Source organism: Primulina eburnea, chromosome 14 (genome assembly GCF_022965805.1).
Source record: "Primulina eburnea isolate SZY01 chromosome 14, ASM2296580v1, whole genome shotgun sequence".
Taxonomy (NCBI): Eukaryota; Viridiplantae; Streptophyta; class Magnoliopsida; order Lamiales; family Gesneriaceae; genus Primulina; species Primulina eburnea.
In genome coordinates this window covers 1,234,464-1,256,203 of record NC_133114.1, presented here as the reverse complement: position 1 = coordinate 1,256,203, position 21,740 = coordinate 1,234,464, and the positions used below count along the sequence as shown (strand labels likewise).

The 21,740-nt window shown below is 42.6% G+C and overlaps 1 pseudogene; it reads left to right on the top strand.

Moving 5' to 3' along the window:
* Positions 1-264: 264 nt before the first annotated feature.
* On the top strand, positions 265-1,972 carry LOC140812394 (coatomer subunit beta-1-like; annotated as a pseudogene).
* The last annotated feature ends 19,768 nt before the right edge of the window (positions 1,973-21,740 follow it).

Genomic DNA, 21,740 nt, shown 5'->3' with positions numbered 1-21,740 from the left:
TTTAACCGATCTTTTGAAAATAAAAACAACTTCCAAATTAAACAAATCCAATTTCCGAACACTGTTTGCTAATTATGAGTGCTAAAGATCATTTCATTCGTGGTGTTTACTCGTGATTGTTCAGTTTTGTGAATTTTTACACAATGTGCGATTGATTTGCATTATTTGCTTAAAGGGTGAAATTGGAGAAATCGTGCTCATTGCTACTTCATTTCGATAAAGGAAGCACTTGAAAGAAATGACGTTCCAGCGAAAGTTGATGCAATGAAGAAAGCTATTATGCTGTTGCTTAATGGTGAATTAATCCTACCTCAATTGTTTATCACAATTGTTCGATATGTTTTACCCTCTGTAGGTTGAATGAGGTTGAGATCTTTGAGCCTTTGATCCCATCCATTCTTTTGAATTTGGAACATCATCACCCTAATGTCAGGCGAAATGCTCCCTAGTTGTCCATCTGTTGATGGATTTCTTGGGAGACAGCAATGTTGCTTCTGCTATGGACGTGATTGTTTTTGTCGGAGAAATAATTGAAACCAATGCAAAGTTAAGGGTATCAATTGTATCAAGATTGTTGGACACTTTCTATCAGATAAATTCTCTTGTGCCCTTTGGATCATTGGAGAATATTGTCTGTCTCTCTCTGAAATTGAGAGTGGCATTGCGGCCATCCAACAATGCCTCGGAGACTTGCCTTTTTTCTCAATTTCTGAAGAAAATGAAGTAACTGATGATTCTTCAAAGAAGTCGCAGCAGGCAAGCTCAATTGCTGTCTCATCTAAAAGGCCTGTTATTCTTGCCGATGGAACTTATGCTACGTAAATTGCTGCTTCGGAAACGGTTTTCTCCCCTGCAGCTGTGGTTCAAGGGTCTCTGTCTACTGGAAACCTGAGATCCCTTCTTTTGACTGGTGACTTTTTCCTTGGGGCAGTTGTTGCTTGCACATTAACAAAGCTAATTTCGAGTATGGAATTGAATAAGTTCAATCATCCCAAATTGAAGTGAATAAAGCATCCAGCAAAACATTACCAATCATGGTCTCAATGCTTCGACTGGGGCAATCTTCGGTTCTTCCTCATCCTATTGACAATGATTCTTATGACGGGAGTTCTCTTTGCATAAAATTTCTTTGAAATGCTGATGATTGTATCAGGGAGATTTGGTTGAAATCATGCCATGAGATAAGATGCTCTCAAATGAACAATGGTATGAGATGTTGGAAATTAAAGCAAAGACCAAGTTTTCAGTATCATTCGCAGCATCCAGCATGAATGGTGATAGATCTTATGATCTTCAGAAGTTATGTGCATGTTGTTAGAACAATCATTCGCAAGGGGTAAGGCAACTTTTTGGAAACAACACATTGTTTCATGATCGATTTTTATGAAATGGTGCAATGTTTGATGAAGAGTCACATCTGTTCAGAATCGAATTGTCGTTTCCATATATATGGCATCATTAGATCAATAAAAAAATTCGGATTTTGATTTGATTTAGTCAACTATAAATACAGAATATCTCCATTGTATACTGAGAGAAATTTTTCTTATCCATGTGACTAAAGTGAAGGAGAAAACATTTCTTAAAAAAAAGCGTTTAAAACGTGCCGTGGTGTTCATTCACAAATTATTCGAAATTATTGTCTCAACACCTGTTTAGGAGGCTTTTGTTATGGAGTTTTTGTTATTGAATACACTGGCTTTTTATATTTATAAATATAACGTGTTTTGTCTCTTGTTGTAGTTGTTAGAGTGTGATTCAGCACTATGATATTTGTTCTTAACATACTTTCTAGGGTATGAGCCTTGTAGAGATAGAATATAAGGTTCAAGATGATTTGAAACGTGCTACAGGGGAATTCGTGAAGGATACAAATAAGTTGAACCATATTCTTCAGCTTATTGGATTTAGTGACCCTGTGTATGCCGAAGCATATGTGACCATACATCAGTATGATATTGTCTTGATGTAACCGTTATGAATAGAACTAAGGGGACACTGCAGAATCTATGTCAATCGACATTGAATTAGTCATTCATACGAATACAATGATTACAGAAATAATTTCAGACATCGCGCAAATTTTATATGGAAAATTAACTTCAAATCATTTGCAGGAGTGGGTGATTAAATAAAACACAAAGAAACACTTGAAAAGATAAAATTCAATTCTTTCATGACAATTTATGCAAATATCACATGTATAACTAAGTATTTGCATAATCAAAATCACACTAAAATAATAAAAATAATATCAATATTAGCAAAATATTATGTATATTGTTATAACTTCAAATATAAAATTACGAATGAAATTAAATATGAATTTCTTATCTTAAAAAAATAAAATTGCATTGTATTATCTTTGAAGCAACGATATCAAAAGTGGAAAACAAAACAAAATCGGGTTACGAGGCATGCAACAACTGCATGAAGGGTATAATCAAAACAACTAATGGAGACAGTTGCGCAAAATGTTTGGACATCAAAATCAATATAATTCCATGGTTAGTGTAACGAATAATTTGATATATAGTTGAATTAAAAAATAATAATATTATATATTTTGTAAATATTGTTTGATATTATCAGTCCAAGAAAATGAACATGTTGCAAGAGTAACATTGTTTGAAGATACTACTATAATTGTAACGCCCCATATTCGATGATTGTCCCGACTGTATCAAGACGAGTCTTTCCAGTGTGCTTACGTCCTCACTCACATGCACCTTAAAAAATTTTCCAGGGGGTCACCCATATCAGAATTTCCCCAAGTCAAGCACGCTTAACTTTGGAGTTCTTATGTGATGAGCTACCGAAAAGAAGATGCACCTTCTTGATATGAGTAGTACACATCAAATCTTTTAAGCCTTCCTCAACTGTACAGTCTCATACTTGAACAATTTCGGAATCCCTCTCTTTCCGGTGTAAGATCAGTTCATTCATGTTCCGTCCACCTAATAGCCTATCAGGAGCCGCTCATTGTTCGTGCAACCTCATGGCACCGACGATCACTCCCCGTCCTCTTCGACCCCGGACCTCACATGCCCACCAGCTTCCGCTTTGTTCGTCTCCGAACAACACCATACTAGGAGAGGTCGGCTCTGATACCAACTGTAACGCCCCAGATTCGACGATTGTCCCCACTGTATCAAGGCGAGTCTTTCCGACGAGTTTATGTCATCACTCACACGCATCCTATAAAACTTCTCGGGGGATCATCCATCCCAGAATTGCCCCAAGTCAAGCACGCTTAACTTTGGAGTTCTTATGTGATGAGCTACCGAAAAGAAGATGAACCTTCTTGATATAAGTAGTACATATCAAATCTTTTAAGCCCTCCTCAACTGTACAGTCCCATACCTAAACAGTTTCGGAATCCCTCTCCTTCCTGTGTAAGATCAGTTCATTCATGTTCCCTCCGTCTCAAAGCCTGCCAGGAGCCGCTCATTTTTCGTGCAACATCATGACACCGACAATCACCCCCTCCCTCTTCGGCCCCGGGCCTCACAATAATATTAATTGGAGTATCAACCAAGGATTCCATCCCAAAATGTACCAAATAATTCAATTTATTAAATTTAAAATATTTATTTTATTATTATAAACCATGATATTTCATTTCATAAAATAATTAAATACAATAATAAAGTTCATGTAATTACAGATAAACATTCAAAATATTACATACAAGAAAAAGTACAAGCACAAAAATACAAATTTGTATTTAGATTAATCATATATAGTGAAGATCAAATGGATGACCAATTAGTTATAATACATGCATTGCAGAAAACAAAAAATGTGGTAGAAGAAAAAGATAATTAAACAAAATGAAGAAAACTACCGTCAAAGAACAAAAACTAAAAAGGAAGACACATAACAACCAATCGAAATATCTAAAAGAGGATCGGTTACGGTGCCCGGTTGTGCAACGGAATTTTCGAAAATCATATTTTCAAACAAGAAAACCGAGCACCCACTAGTGTGTGTATTAAATACCAAAAACAAAAAATGACATTCATAGGGTGTTTTAGAAATGTACCTAACAATCTTAAAAGATTGATGTTGGCTCCAACTAAGTTGTAAACAACTTAGCTCTTGAATGGTTGACCCTCTACAAGTTTTCCTTGCTCTTGGACTCTTTCCTTCAAATTAGGTCCACCACAAACTAGTAAGATCCCCTCTGATTTTGCATTAGAAAAATTAGAGGATTTTTCTTTGAGAAGTGTAGGCTTTCCTCAACTATTGAAGAAGCAAAAATATGAGGGAATGATAAAGGAAAATTTCAGCCATCACATTGTAAGGAAGAGAGAGGGAAACTTTTTCTTGCTTGTGTAAAAAGTTAAAGTTGCATGTGCATGCCATGTCTTTTTTATTGAAAAAGTTGTCTCCAACCCTTCACCTCCCAAGCATGCAATTTTATTTGGGCATGTAACATTTACAAAGTCCATGGACTTTTATTTAAATATTTCAAACACATTTGAGACCATTTAAAAATTACTTGAATTTACTCAAGCCCACTAGTTGAATAATTATTCCAATTGGACTCTACAAGACCCAATGTTATTTAATTAATTCAACACTTGAATTAATTTAATTATTTGGACTCTACTAGGTCCACTAGTTTTTAATTAATTCAAAACTTGAATTAATTTAATTTAGTCCATAATAATATTTATGAAAATCACAATTTTCAAATATATTATTTATTTGGCCAACTTTTAATTTATAAACACTTCCACAAATTAAAAGTTATGTTCTCCTTTATAGAAGTCATACTTCTAATTTTTCTTATGCTTATAAACTCCTTTATAAGTCGTTCAACACATTGAACTAATTTTACTTCTTAACGGGATCTAGAAAGTTAGCACTTGTGTGACAATCAATGGTTCATTGATACAACTAGCAGTGGGTTCACATCTCCATGTGATTCGGGACTAAACATGTCCTTATATGAGCATACCCCAATTTCTCAATTCTTACTTGTAGTGACCCGTTCCAGAATCACCTACTAATCAAGAACTAAGCATGCGATTAACTTAATTAAAAACAATCAGAAATAAAGGCGGAAAACTGTTACCAAAAAATAGTTATACAACCCAATCGAAAATCCAGGACAACTCAACTAAAATGAAATATACGGTACAACCAAATCGAATCAAAAAGATACCGAAGAACTAAACCAACCAGCTACTCAACGTCCTCCTCCTCCTCCTCCTCCTCCTGAGCTGTCCAACCTGAGGCCTGTCCCGTGGGAATGGGGTGTCCAAGATAAACAAAACCGAGGACGTGAGCGATAAGAACGCCCAGTACAAAAGCATGAGTATACAAGCCTATATGAAATGCACATGCTATGATATGATACCAGGGTAGTCAAGAAACAGGAGTAACAAAGGATCTCAATATGCTCAGTCTAGAGGCGCCAAGTGGATAGTGCCGCGCGGTACTCCTCTGGGTCACTGCATCCACTACAAGAACAGACGTGGACCTAAAATGTCCCGGATCACCGAAGCCCTCCGGACCCGTCGGCCACTGTGTACTCTCGGTGTCCATGCGTCCACAAGACAAGACAGGGCTGAGCGGCCCCACAAGATATAGCTTATCTCGAAAGAGATACAGCTCAACAGTAAAGGCTATCTCGAAGGAGATACGGCTCAACATGAAATGCAACATGCATCATAAAGCGTGACATAATAGCATGCATTATATGACATATAACAATGCAGCAAATAATCATGCAACACATATATGAATGTATACTCAACCAGGATATCTCGGATAGTACTTTCGTACCTCACACCAGCAGATCCTAACAATCAGCCCTAGACACACGCCTGCGTCCGCAGTCCGCCCACTGATGCCGCTAGCTCCCAACTAGAGCACAGCTCCGCTACAATACCAGTAGCTCCCCGCTAGTGCCCGAACCTCGGAAAAAGACTAGAAACCTGTTAGAAACGACTGAAACGCTCTGGAACGCTCTGAAATGGCGAGTAAGAAATGAAGCCTCGCGCCTCTATTTATAGCCAATGTTCGGACGCTCCGATCCACTTCGGAAGCTCCGATCTGGTACACTTCGGACGATCCGAACCCACTTCGGACGATCCGAACCCTGCATGTCTTCCACGAGTACAGCCACCTGTCTCGGACGATCCGAGTCTTGATCGGACGATCCGAACCCTTCCACGTGTCCAGACACCTGGCTCGAACGATCCGAACCCTGATCGGACGATCCGAACCCTTCCACGTGTCCAGAACCCTTCCACGTGTCCAGCCACCTGTCTCGGACGGTCCGAACCCACTTCGGATGATCCGAACCCTCTTCGGACGATCCGAACCTGGTTCGGTCTTTCCGATCCCACCGAAAATAATTAATCCAATAATTAACTCAAATTAGGAATCGGGTTACTACATTCTTCCCCCCTTAAAAAGATTTCGTCCTCGAAATCAGGTTTATAGGATGAACAAAACGAAATAACCACATCATTATTATATCTCAATTGTTGTTGAACACAACTGTTGTTTGGATTACAACGGAAAACACACGTACATCCAAAGTACAACTACAGTACAACTCAAAAGAGCTCTGGATGCTCCGAACGCATACGACTCTCTAGCTCCCAAGTGGCTTCTTCAGTGCCTCTGCGCTGCCACTGAACTAAGACAAAGGGAATGATCTTATTCCGCAACACCTTGTCTTTGCGATCGAGAATCCGCACTGGTCGTTCCACGTAAGACAAATCCGAATTTAGTTGAACTTCAGAGGGATGCAAAATATGAGACTCATCTGCTACATATCGTCTCAACAAAGATACGTGGAACACATCATGAATACTTGATAGGTACGGCGGCAAAGCAAGTCTGTAAGCCAAATCTCCCACGCTTTCCAATATTTCAAATGGACCAATAAATCTCGGAGACAGCTTACCTTTGAGACCAAATCTCAAAATCCTGCGAAAAGGCGAAACTCGGAGAAACACTTTCTCACCTGGCTGGAAATGAAGAGGTCGACGCTTAGTGTTCGCATAACTAGCCTGTCGATCTTGTGCGATCTTAATCCATTTCTTGATTACCGCAACCTTATCAATAGCCTGCTGGACTAACTCCGGTCCCTCAACCTGTCGTTCCCCAACTTCGTCCCAGAATAATGGAGTACGACAACGTCGCCCATACAACGCCTCAAATGGTGCCATACCAATACTACGATGATAGCTGTTGTTGTACGCGTCAAAGGCAAATGATCCTGCCAAGCGGGTCCGAAATCCATAACACAGGCTCGCATCATATCCTCAAGTGTACGGATAGTCCTCTCTGTCTGACCGTCGGTCTCTGGATGATAAGCCGTACTCAAACTTAGTGAAGTGCCCAATGCTGACTGGAAACTACCCCAAAATCGTGAGGTAAAACGAGGATCTCTATCGCTAACAATACTGACTGGCACTCCATGCAAACGTAAAATCTCTTGAATATACAATCGAGCCATACGATCGAAAGTGAAGTCACGGTTATATGGCAGAAAATGAGCAGACTTGGTGAGTCGATCCACCACTACCCAAATAGCATCACTGTTCCTCGAAGATAATGGTAAGTGAGTAATGAAGTCCATCGCGATATGCTCCCACTTCCATTCAGGAATAGGTAAGTTCAGCAATAATCCTCCTGGTCGACGGTGCTCTGCCTTAACCTGCTGACAAACCAGACACTTGGAGACAAATTGATAAACGCTGCGCTTTATCCCTTTCCACCAAAATCGTGTTCTCAAATCTTCATACATCTTGTTGCTTCCTGGATGGACACTCAACTTGCTTCGATGAGCCTGAGACAAGATCCCTTCCCTCAAATTATCATCCTCTGGTACTACAACCCGATTAGACAAACACAGAAGACCATTAGACTGATAATGGAAATTGCTATCTCCACCAACCAATCGAGCTAATCTCTGAGTCTTGAGATCAGACATCTGAGCATCTCGAATCCGAGCGAACAAAGCTGGCTCAGATAAAATGGTAGCAACACGAATGCTCTCCATACCTTTCCGATGTTTGAAATTAAATCCCAACGAACAACAATCCTGAATAGTACTAATCATAGCACTGGTCTGAAGTGCAGAGGCTCTCACCTTGCGACTAAGAGCATCGGCTGTGAGATTTGCAGAACCTGGATGGTACTTGATCTCGCAGTCATAATCTTTAAGTAGATCCATCCAACGACGTTGTCTCATGTTCAACTCAGCCTGAGTGAACAGATACTTCAGACTCTTATGATCAGTAAAAATTTCAAACTTAACCCCGTACAAATAATGACGCCAGATCTTCAGCGCAAACACAATAGCTGCCAACTCTAGATCATGAATAGGATACTTCTCCTCGTGAGATTTTAACTGCCTGGAAGCATAAGCGATCACATGACCATTCTGCGTCAACACACACCCTAAGCCTTGAAAAGAGGCATCGGTGTAAACACTGAAACCATCAGATCCTGACGGTAACGCCAAAACAGGTGCAGAAGTCAGAAGTCGACGAAGCTCTCTGAAACTATCTTCGCACTCAGATGACCACTCAAATGGTACATCCTTCCGAGTAAGTTGCGTCAATGGTCTAGCTGCCTGAGAGAAATTCACGATGAAACGACGATAATACCCCGTCAGACCTAGAAAACTACGGATCTCAGCCACTGTCGTAGGACGTGACCAATTCAGCACTGCCTCAATCTTGCTAGGATCCACAGAAATTCCTTCCTTGGAAATCACATGACCAAGGAATACTACACGATCAATCCAGAACTCGCACTTACTCAGCTTAGCATACAATTGCTTCTCGCGAAGAATCTGCAACACAATCCTCAAGTGATGGACATGCTCTTCCACACTGTGAGAATAAATCAAGATATCATCAATGAAAACCACAACAAACTGATCCAGAAAATCTCGAAAGACTCGGTTCATTAGATCCATGAACACCGCTGGCGCATTCGTCAATCCGAATGGCATAACTAGAAACTCGTAATGCCCATATCGAGTACGAAATGCAGTCTTGGAAATATCATCATCTCTGACTCTCATCTGATGATAACCTGATCGCAAGTCAATCTTGGAGTAAACAGAAGTACCCTGAAGCTGATCGAACAAGTCATCGATACGAGGTAATGGATACTTGTTTTTGATCGTCACACGATTCAGCTGGCGATAATCAATACACAATCGCATCGATCCATCCTTTTTCTTGACAAACAAGACTGGAGCTCCCCAAGGTGAAACACTCGGGCGAATATAACCTTTATCAAGAAGATCCTGCAATTGCTGCTTCAGTTCCCTCATCTCTGACGGAGCCAGACGATAGGGGGCACGAGAAATCGGTGCAGTCCCTGGCATTAACTCGATGCCAAATTCCACCTCTCTAACCGGAGGAAAACCAGGAATCTCATCTGGAAAAACATCAGGAAATTCACAAACCACTGGAATATCATCTATACCAACACTACCTGTGGACGAATCAATCGCATAGATGAGGTAGCCTTCCCCGCCCGCCTCTAAAGCACGACAGGCTTTCAGAGCAGATACCACTGGCATCGGAGGTCGCGCTCCCTCACCATAGAAAAACCAACTAGAGCTCTCAGTCGTACGAAACTGAACAAGCTTCTGGTAACAATCCACAGTAGCTCGGTAGGTAGTCAGTATATCTATACCCAAAATACAATCAAAATCTTCCATCTCCAGGATCATAAGATTCGCAATCAATTCGTTACCCTCAAAATCTAAGGAACAACCCATCACTAGACGCTTTGCTAACACCGAATGACCCATCGGCGTAGAAACGGAAAGAATGACGTCTAGAGAAATATACGGTAACTTATGACGCTTAACAAATCGTGCAGAGATGAATGAATGTGATGCTCCGGTATCAATAAGAACAAAAGTAGGAATACCGCATAAACAAAAAGTACCTGCTATGACTCTCTCTGTCTCATCTGCAGCCTGATCCTGGTTCAGCGCAAATACCTGACCTTGGGCACGAGGTCGAAGATTCGAACTACCCACTGCCTGACCCTGCCTCCTCTGCTGAACAGTCGTCAGAGATCCGGAACCAGATCCTGCTCCACCTCGCAACTGAGGACAATTCTTCTTGAGATGACCCATCTCTCCGCACTGAAAACAAGCTCCCGCGGCTGATCGGCATTGCTCCGATGGATGGTTCTTCTCACAATGCACACAAGAAACCTTCTTCTTACCAAAACGAAAGACACCGCTAGACCGAGATCCAGATCCCGAAGAAGAAGAACCAGATTTCTTGAAAGACTGAGATCGAGGGCTCAAAGTACTCGGAGGTCTAGAAGAAAGAATAGCCCTACCACGCTGGAGACTGATCTCTGCCTGGCGACACCGGTTCACTAACCCATCATAAGAAGTAGGATTATCGCAGACAGTGACTCGATCAAAAATCTCCTGGTTAAGACCCTGAAGGAAATGGTCATACTTGGCCTCAGAACTGCCACTGATATGAGTAGCCAAGGGTAACAACTCGAAGAACTTCTGCTGATATTCATCAACAGACATACTACCCTGCTTAAGATTCAGCAGCTCAATCGTCTTTGCCTGGCGAAGGGCTAGAGGAAAATACAGCTGCATGAAAGCTGCACGGAAATCGGCCCAAGTCACCCTACCCTGGGACTGGACTATCGGCGCAGAAGTCGATCGCCACCACTTACGAGCACGGCCCTCGAGAAGAAAACTAAGGGTCTCCATCCTCTGCTCCTCGGTGCACTGGAATGCACGGAAACAACTCTCCATGCGCTCTAACCAATCCTCAGCATCATCGGGAGTCTCACCGCCGACTAAAGGCTTAGGCCCCATCTGAATAAAACGGTGCAAATCAAAACGCCTAGGACCATCCCGACGATGACGATGTTCACGATGACGCCTACGATCGTCCTGGTCACCCCAACGACCTACACTTCCCTGACTACTCTCATCACCAAAGTGGTCAGCCATCGCTACAAGATAGAATGGGAAACTGGTAAAATGGTCAACGAAAATCCCAAAACAGAAATCTATATCCCAAAATCATAAGCATGCTCTGATACCATAAATGTAGTGACCCGTTCCAGAATCACCTACTAATCAAGAACTAAGCATGCGATTAACTTAATTAAAAACAATCAGAAATAAAGGCGGAAAACTGTTACCAAAAGATAGTTATACAACCCAATCGAAAATCCAGGACAACTCAACTAAAATGAAATATACGGTACAACCAAATCGAATCAAAAAGATACCGAAGAACTAAACCAACCAGCTACTCAACGTCCTCCTCCTCCTCCTCCTGAGCTGTCCAACCTGAGGCCTGCCCCGTGGGAATGGGGTGTCCAAGATAAACAAAACCGAGGACGTGAGCGATAAGAACGCCCAGTACAAAAGCATGAGTATACAAGCCTATATGAAATGCACATGCTATGATATGATACCAGGGTAGTCAAGAAACAGGAGTAACAAAGGATCTCAATATGCTCAGTCTAGAGGCGCCAAGTGGATAGTGCCGCGCGGTACTCCTCTGGGTCACTGCATCCACTACAAGAACAGACGTGGACCTAAAATGTCCCGGATCACCGAAGCCCTCCGGACCCGTCGGCCACTGTGTACTCTCGGTGTCCATGCGTCCACAAGACAAGACAGGGCTGAGCGGCCCCACAAGATATAGCTTATCTCGAAAGAGATACAGCTCAACAGTAAAGGCTATCTCGAAGGAGATACGGCTCAACATGAAATGCAACATGCATCATAAAGCGTGACATAATAGCATGCATTATATGACATATAACAATGCAGCAAATAATCATGCAACACATATATGAATGTATACTCAACCAGGATATCTCGGATAGTACTTTCGTACCTCACACCAGCAGATCCTAACAATCAGCCCTAGACACACGCCTGCGTCCGCAGTCCGCCCACTGATGCCGCTAGCTCCCAACTAGAGCACAGCTCCGCTACAATACCAGTAGCTCCCCGCTAGTGCCCGAACCTCGGAAAAAGACTAGAAACCTGTTAGAAACGACTGAAACGCTCTGGAACGCTCTGAAATGGCGAGTAAGAAATGAAGCCTCGCGCCTCTATTTATAGCCAATGTTCGGACGCTCCGATCCACTTCGGAAGCTCCGATCTGGTACACTTCGGACGATCCGAACCCACTTCAGACGATCCGAACCCTGCATGTCTTCCACGAGTACAGCCACCTGTCTCGGACGATCCGAGTCTTGATCGGACGATCCGAACCCTTCCAGGTGTCCAGACACCTGGCTCGGACGATCCGAACCCTGATCGGACGATCCGAACCCTTCCACGTGTCCAGAACCCTTCCACGTGTCCAGCCACCTGTCTCGGACGGTCCGAACCCACTTCGGATGATCCGAACCCTCTTCGGACGATCCGAACCTGGTTCGGTCTTTCCGATCCCACCGAAAATAATTAATCCAATAATTAACTCAAATTAGGAATCGGGTTACTACATTAAATGTAGTGACCCGTTCCAGAATCACCTACTAATCAAGAACTAAGCATGCGATTAACTTAATTAAAAACAATCAGAGATAATAGCGGAAAACTGTCACCAAAAGATAGTTATACAACCCAATCGAAAATCCAGGACAACTCAACTAAAATGAAATATACGGTACAACCATATCGAATCAAAAAGATACCGAAGAACTAAACCAACCAGCTACTCAACGTCCTCCTCCTCCTCCTCCTGAGCTGTCCAACCTGAGGCCTGCCCCGTGGAAATGGGGTGTCCAAGATAAACAAAACCGAGGACGTGAGCGATAAGAACGCCCAGTACAAAAGCATGAGTATACAAGCCTATATGAAATGCACATGCTATGATATGATACCAGGGTAGTCAAGAAACAGGAGTAACAAAGGATCTCAATATGCTCAGTCTAGAGGCGCCAAGTGGATAGTGCCGCGCGGTACTCCTTTTGGTGACAGTTTTCCGCTATTATCTCTGATTGTTTTTAATTAAGTTAATCGCATGCTTAGTTCTTGATTAGTAGGTGATTCTGGAACGGGTCACTACATTTATGGTATCAGAGCATGCTTACGATTTTGGGATATAGATTTCTGTTTTGGGATTTTCGTTGACCATTTTACCATTTTCCCCATTCTATCTTGTAGCGATGGCTGACCACTTTGGTGATGAGAGTAGTCAGGGAAGTGTAGGTCGTTGGGGTGACCAGGACGATCGTAGGCGTCATCGTGAACATCGTCATCGTCGGGATGGTCCTAGGCGTTTTGATATGCATCGTTTCATTCAGATGGGGCCTAAGCCTTTAGTTGGTGGTGAGACTCCCGATGATGCTGAGGATTGGTTAGAGCGCATGGAGAGTTGTTTCCGGACATTCCAGTGCACCGACGAGCAGCAGATGGAGACCCTTAGTTTTCTTCTCGAGGGCCGTGCTCGTAAGTGGTGGCGATCGACTTCTGCGCCGATAGTCCAGTCCCAGGGTAGGGTGACTTGGGCCGATTTCCGTGCATCTTTCATGCAGCTGTATTTTCCTCCAGCCCTTCGCCAGGCAAAGACGATTGAGCTCCTGAACCTTAAGCAGGGTAGTATGTCTGTTGATGAATATCAGCAGAAGTTCTTCGAGTTGTTACCCTTTGCTCCTCATATCAGTGGTAGTTCTGAGGCCAAGTATGACCATTTCCTTCAGGGTCTTAACCAGGAGATTTTTGATCGAGTCACTGTCTGTGATAATCCTACTTCTTATGATGGGTTAGTGAACCGGTGTCGCCAGGCAGAGATCAGTCTCCAGCGTGGTAGGGCTATTCTTTCTTCTAGACCTCCGAGTACTTTGAGCCCTCGATCTCAGTCTTTCAAGAGGTCAGGTTCTTCTTCTTCTGGATCTGGATCACGGTCTAGCGGTGTTTTCCGCTTTGGTAAGAAGAAGGTTTCTTGTGTGCATTGTGGGAAGAACCATCCATCGGAGCAATGCCGATCAGCCGCGGGAGCTTGTTTTCAGTGCGGAGAGATGGGTCATCTCAAGAAGAATTGTCCTCAGTTGCGAGGTGGAGCAGGATCTGGTTCCGGATCTCAGACGACTGTTCAGCGGAGGAGGCAGGGTCAGGCAGTGGGTAGTTCAAATCTTCGATCTCGTGCCCAAGGTCAGGTTTTTGCGCTGAACCAGGATCAGGCTGCAGATGAGACGGAGAGAGTCATAGCAGGTACTTTTCGTTTATGCGGTATTCCTGCTTTTGTTCTTATTGATACCGGAGCATCACATTCATTCATTTCTGCACGATTTGTTAAGCGTCATAAGTTACCGTATATTTCTCTAGACGTCATTCTTTCCGTTTCTACTCCGATGGGTTATTCGGTGTTAGCAAAGCGTCTAGTGATGGGTTGTTCCTTAGATTTTGAGGGTAACGAATTGATTGCGAATCTTATGATCCTGGAGATGGAAGATTTTGATTGTATTTTGGGTATAGATATACTGACTACCTACCGAGCTACTGTGGATTGTTACCAGAAGCTTGTTCAGTTTCGTACGACTGAGAGCTCTAGTTGGTTTTTCTATGGTGAGGGAGCGCGACCTCCGATGCCAGTGGTATCTGCTCTGAAAGCCTGTCGTGCTTTAGAGGCGGGCGGGGAAGGCTACCTCATCTATGCGATTGATTCGTCCACAGGTAGTGTTGGTATAGATGATATTCCAGTGGTTTGTGAATTTCCTGATGTTTTTCCAGATGAGATTCCTGGTTTTCCTCCGGTTAGAGAGGTGGAATTTGGCATCGAGTTAATGCCAGGGACTGCACCGATTTCTCGTGCCCCCTATCGTCTGGCTCCGTCAGAGATGAGGGAACTGAAGCAGCAATTGCAGGATCTTCTTGATAAAGGTTATATTCGCCCGAGTGTTTCACCTTGGGGAGCTCCAGTCTTGTTTGTCAAGAAAAAGGATGGATCGATGCGATTGTGTATTGATTATCGCCAGCTGAATCGTGTGACGATCAAAAACAAGTATCCATTACCTCGTATTGATGACTTGTTCGATCAGCTTCAGGGTACTTCTGTTTACTCCAAGATTGACTTGCGATCAGGTTATCATCAGATGAGAGTCAGAGATGATGATATTTCCAAGAGTGCATTTCGTACTCGATATGGGCATTACGAGTTTCTAGTTATGCCATTCGGATTGACGAATGCGCCAGCGGTGTTCATGGATCTAATGAACCGAGTCTTTCGGGATTTTCTGGATCAGTTTGTTGTGGTTTTCATCGACGACATCTTGATTTATTCTCACAGTGTGGAAGAGCATGTCCATCACTTGAGGATTGTGTTGCAGATTCTTCGCGAAAAGCAATTGTATGCTAAGCTGAGTAAGTGCGAGTTCTGGATTGATCGTGTAGTATTCCTTAGTCATGTGATTTCCAAGGAAGGAATTTCTGTGGATCCTAACAAGATTGAGGCAGTGCTGAATTGGTCACGTCCGACGACGGTGGCTGAGATCCGTAGTTTTCTAGGTCTGGCAGGGTATTATCGTCGCTTCATCGTGAATTTCTCTCAGGTAGCTAGACCATTGACGCAACTTACTCGGAAAGATGTTCCATTTGAGTGGTCATCTGAGTGCGAAGATAGTTTCAGAGAGCTTCGTCGACTTCTGACTTCTGCACCTGTTTTGGCGTTACCGTCAGGATCTGATGGTTTCAGTGTTTACACCGATGCCTCTTTTCAAGGCTTAGGGTGTGTGTTGACGCAGAATGGTCATGTGATCGCTTATGCTTCCAGGCAGTTAAAATCTCACGAGGAGAAGTATCCCATTCATGATCTAGAGTTGGCAGCTATTGTGTTCGCGCTAAAGATCTGGCGTCATTATTTGTATGGGGTTAAGTTTGAAATCTTTACTGATCATAAGAGTCTGAAGTATGTGTTCACTCAGGCTGAGTTGAACATGAGACAACGTCGTTGGATGGATCTGCTTAAAGATTATGACTGCGAGATCAAGTACCATCCAGGTTCTGCGAATCTCACAGCCGATGCTCTTAGTCGCAAGGTGAGAGCCTCTGCACTTCAGACCAGTGCTATGACTAGTACTATCCAGGATTGTTGTTCGTTGGGATTTAATTTCAAACATCGGAAAGGTATGGAGAGCATTCGTGTTGCTACCATTTTATCTGAGCCAGCTTTGTTCGCTCGGATTCGAAATGCTCAGATGTCTGATCTCAAGACTCAGAGATTAGCTCGGTTGGTTGGTGGAGATAGCAATTTCCATTATCAGTCTAATGGTCTTCTGTGTTTATCTAATCGGGTTGTAGTACCAGAAGATGATACTTTGAGGGAAGAGATCTTGTCTCATGCTCATCGAAGCAAGTTGAGTGTCCATCCGGGAAGCAATAAGATGTATAAAGATTTGAGGACACGATTTTGGTGGAAAGGGATGAAGCACAGCGTTTATCAGTTTGTCTCCAAGTGTCTTGTTTGTCAGCAGGTTAAGGCAGAGCACCGTCGACCAGGAGGATTATTGCTGAACTTACCTATTCCTGAATGGAAGTGGGAGCATATCGCGATGGACTTCATTACTCACTTACCATTGTCTTCGAGGAATAGCGATGCTATTTGGGTAGTGGTGGATCGACTCACCAAGTCTGCTCATTTTCTGCCATATAACCGTGATTTCACTTTCGATCGTATGGCTCGCTTGTATATTCAAGAGATTTTACGTCTGCATGGAGTGCCAGTCAGTATTGTTAGTGACAGAGATCCTCGTTTTACCTCACGATTTTGGGGTAGTTTCCAGTCAGCATTGGGCACTTCACTAAGTTTGAGTACGGCTTATCATCCAGAGACCGACGGTCAGACAGAGAGGACTATCCGTACACTTGAGGATATGATGCGAGCTTGTGTTATGGATTTCGGAACCGCTTGGCAGGATCATTTGCCTTTGATTGAGTTCGCATACAACAACAGCTATCATCGTAGTATTGGTATGGCACCATTTGAGGCGTTTTATGGGCGACGTTGTCGTACTCCATTATTTTGGGATGAAGTTGGGGAACGACATGTTGAAGGACCGGAGTTAGTCCAGCAGGCTATTGATAAGGTTGCAGTAATCAAGAAGCGGATCAAGATTGCTCAGGATCGACAGGCTAGTTATGCGAACACCAAGCGTCGACCTCTTCATTTCCAGCCAGGTGAGAAAGTGTTTCTCCGAGTTTCGCCTTTTCGCAGGATTTTGAGATTTGGTCTCAAGGGTAAGCTGTCTCCGAGATTTATTGGTCCATTTGAAATATTGGAAAGCGTGGGAGATTTGGCTTACAGACTTGCATTGCCACCGTACCTATCAAGTATTCATGATGTGTTCCACGTATCTTTGTTGAGACGATACGTAGCAGATGAGTCTCACATCTTGCATCCCTCTGAAGTTCAACTAAATTCGGATTTGTCTTACGTGGAACGACCAGTGCGGATTCTCGATCGCAAAAACAAGGTGTTGCGGAATAAGATCATTCCTCTTGTCTTAGTTCAGTGGCAGCGCAGAGGCACTGAAGAAGCCACTTGGGAGCTAGAGAGTCGTATGCGTTCGGAGCATCCAGAGCTCTTTTGAGTTGTACTGTGGTTGTACTATGGATGTGCGTGTGTTTTCCGTTGTAATCCAAATAGCAGTTGTGTTCAACAACAATTGAGATATAATAATGATGTTGTTATGCCGTTTTGTTCATCCTATAAACCTGATTTCGAGGACGAAATCTTTTTAAGGGGGGGAGAATGTAGTATCCCGATTCCTAATTTGAGTTAATTATTGGATTAATTATTTTCGGTGGGATCGGAAAGACCGAACCAGGTTCGGATCGTCCGAAGAGGGTTCGGATCGTCCGAAGAGGGTTCGGATCATCTGAAGTGGGTTCGGACCGTCCGAGACAGGTGGCTGGACACGTGGAAGGGTTCTGGACACGTGGAAGGGTTCGGATCGTCCGATCAGGGTTCGGATCGTCCGAGCCAGGTGTCTGGACACGTGGAAGGGTTCGGATCGTCCGATCAAGACTCGGATCGTCCGAGACAGGTGGCTGTACTCGTGGAAGACATGCAGGGTTCGGATCGTCCGAAGTGGGTTCGGATCGTCCGAAGTGTACCAGATCGGAGCTTCCGAAGTGGATCGGAGCGTCCGAACATTGGCTATAAATAGTGGCGCGAGGCTTCACATTTGACTCGCCATTTCAGAGCGTTCCAGAGCGTTTCAGTCGTTTCTAACAGGTTTCTAGTCTTTTTCCGAGGTTCGGACACTAGCGGGGAGCTACTGGTATTGTAGCGGAGCTGTGCTCTAGTTGGGAGCTAGCGGCATCAGTGGGCGGACTGCGGACGCAGGCGTGTGTCTAGGGCTGATTGTTAGGATCTGCTGGTGTGAGGTACGAAAGTACTATCCGAGATATCCTGGTTGAGTATACATTCATATATGTGTTGCATGATTATTTGCTGCATTGTTATATGTCATATAATGCATGCTATTATGTCACGCTTTATGATGCATGTTGCATTTCATGTTGAGCCGTATCTCCTTCGAGATAGCCTTTACTGTTGAGCTGTATCTCTTTCGAGATAAGCTATATCTTGTGGGGCCGCTCAGCCCTGTCTTGTCTTGTGGACGCATGGACACCGAGAGTACACAGTGGCCGACGGGTCCGGAGGGCTTCGGTGATCCGGGACATTTTAGGTCCACGTCTGTTCTTGTAGTGGATGCAGTGACCCAGAGGAGTACCGCGCGGCACTATCCACTTGGCGCCTCTAGACTGAGCATATTGAGATCCTTTGTTACTCCTGTTTCTTGACTACCCTGGTATCATATCATAGCATGTGCATTTCATATAGGCTTGTATACTCATGCTTTTGTACTGGGCGTTCTTATCGCTCACGTCCTCGGTTTTGTTTATCTTGGACACCCCATTTCCACGGGGCAGGCCTCAGGTTGGACAGCTCAGGAGGAGGAGGAGGAGGACGTTGAGTAGCTGGTTGGTTTAGTTCTTCGGTATCTTTTTGATTCGATATGGTTGTACCGTATATTTCATTTTAGTTGAGTTGTCCTGGATTTTCGATTGGGTTGTATAACTATCTTTTGGTGACAGTTTTCCGCTATTATCTCTGATTGTTTTTAATTAAGTTAATCGCATGCTTAGTTCTTGATTAGTAGGTGATTCTGGAACGGGTCACTACAGTATATTTCATTTTAGTTGAGTTGTCCTGGATTTTCGATTGGGTTGTATAACTATCTTTTGGTGACAGTTTTCCGCTATTATCTCTGATTGTTTTTAATTAAGTTAATCGCATGCTTAGTTCTTGATTAGTAGGTGATTCTGGAACGGGTCACTACATTTATGGTTATCAACTCCTTGATAATAAGAACGTCAGAACTCAAGTCTGATAGTACTCAACCAATCATGTTAAATGTCTAGCAGCATCGTTTACATGATTCCCTAGGTATCAAATGATAGTGCCTGCAAGAACCATTCTATTATGGTTAACGTACAGTACGGTCCCTTCATCTCGTGTATCCCGACCGATTCGACAACTATTGATATATCGAGAGTTGCCAAATAATCGATAATATGTGTCATGTCGTAGTTGCATCGATGGTGTAATCTAAGAAACCCCTTTCTTAATTACCACCAATACTCTGATAAGAGATTTCATACTACATCACATTGGATATCCATACCCGAAGGTAAGCGGTGAATCCCCGACTACAATGCATCGACTCCTATATGTTTCGACAAAACACCCAACCTTGCCATCTGATGACCCCATATGAGTCGATAAACAATTCAAAGAGCAATTATAGCATATAGAGTCTCAATGTTGTCTCGGGTCATAAGGACTAATGGTGTACAACCATAAACTAGGATGTTTCCGCTCGATGAATGAAAACCACTTGGAAAGTCCTTTATGGAGGGTTGTTCAGTGCACTTTTCAAGGAGCACCTATCTGCATGCTCGGACATCACAATGTCCCCTACCAATGAAATATGGTACTCACATCGCAGATACTAGTCTCAAACTCGAGCGGCCTATATCCTTCTTAGCGGCGGCTGAATCGACTAGGAACTGTTTAGAACATACACTATTCCAAATATGAGTTTCATGATATTCATCATATGAGCATCTCATATTCTTTCTACTATTTGTATATTCAAGAGCTTTATCTATGCAACAAGCATGTGTATACAGATAAAGATGTGCCAAAATAATAATTTCAAATATTATTAAAATAAATATTGTTCATACATAGAGTTTCAACGTGAACCCTTGACCAACACTTGGCTCGACGGACACCTACTCTAACAATATCAAACTAGAACAAAAAAACAAAAAATCGAAATATCGAAGTGATAGAGATACATGATACAAATTTATGATCAAAATTAAACAAGAAAAACTTTAAACAAATACATTGAGAAACAAAATATATATCGTATCTAAGTTAATATTTATTAAATGCAGAAATGTAACAATTTACTATAGTTTTGCAATATAAATTCATTTCTCGTAGTTTTATTTCTCACATGCAACGCACGTGTTTACTACTAGTTAATAAAATTAAAAAAAACTTGAATGCTAGTTTTGGGTCTTGGTGAAAGAGCAATGGTATGAATTATTGGATCCTGCCTCCTATTCTGACTTGATTATATACTTGTATTTCCTATTGCGTCTTCTTTTGGCTTCAACTCTCCTCTGCAGCTCGGAGCAGCGAGAGGATGCCCTATTTTTTTTGGATGAGGATGTCGTAAAGCATAGACAGGGAAAGTTCATTAATTTTGATGATCAAATGTTGAAAAGAAAGTCGCATGCGCTCTCTTTTCTTATTTCTTTCGTGTTAATTCTCGGGGCTTAATGTTTATATCCATATACTATTTTTAAGTGATAGTTTAATCAAATTGTTTACAGCTTGGGACAAATTATTTCATAAGTCGCATGAATCCATTGTTATCATCCAATTCAGCAAACATGGTTACCTTCCTTGTGTAGCAACATTCTTATGTTACAAAGATTGCTAATATCCCGCGATATCTAAGTTTTATTCATGCAAGATATTGAAGTAATGAGTTACTTTGCACATACAGGTATGTATCCTTTGATTTAGCGACAGAGTCGACACGGATTGCCTCAATGATCTAAGGACCAGGATCGCTTTAAAAAAATGTATCGAGGCGTATTAATGTAAGATAATTTCTGTTGTTCGCGCCTGACGGTTAGGAAACTATTCCAATCTCTATGGCTATTGCTCCCTCAAATTGATGGAACCTGTCGAGTCGAACAAAAAAACTTCCTGGAGTCAATGTCTAGAAATCAATTGTTGGAACATTTTATGTTGCAATCTTTGCGTAATTTTGATGTTAACAAAACTTGTTATTTTGTTACTAATTGTCAAGCCCCGAGATCGGGGTTAGTCGACACCGGCGTTGCTCAACAATCACAACAATCGTCAAACAACAAGCATTGTAGTACAATGTATACCAAAACCAGTTTATTTCTCATAATCAACTAAAAAAATCGTCTTTACAACTTAAATACCAAAATAAACTGATTAAAAATGTTTTAATAGTGTGGAAGCGATAAACATAAACTAAGCTTTAAAACTTCTGGAATAACTCGAGATCTTCTACAATCCCCAAAATTGCTCTTGCTCTTCTTCATTCATTTGCTCTTCGTTCTTATCTGGGTGGGGAAGAAGTAAGGGGTGAGTATTTTGGGAAATACTCAGCAAGTG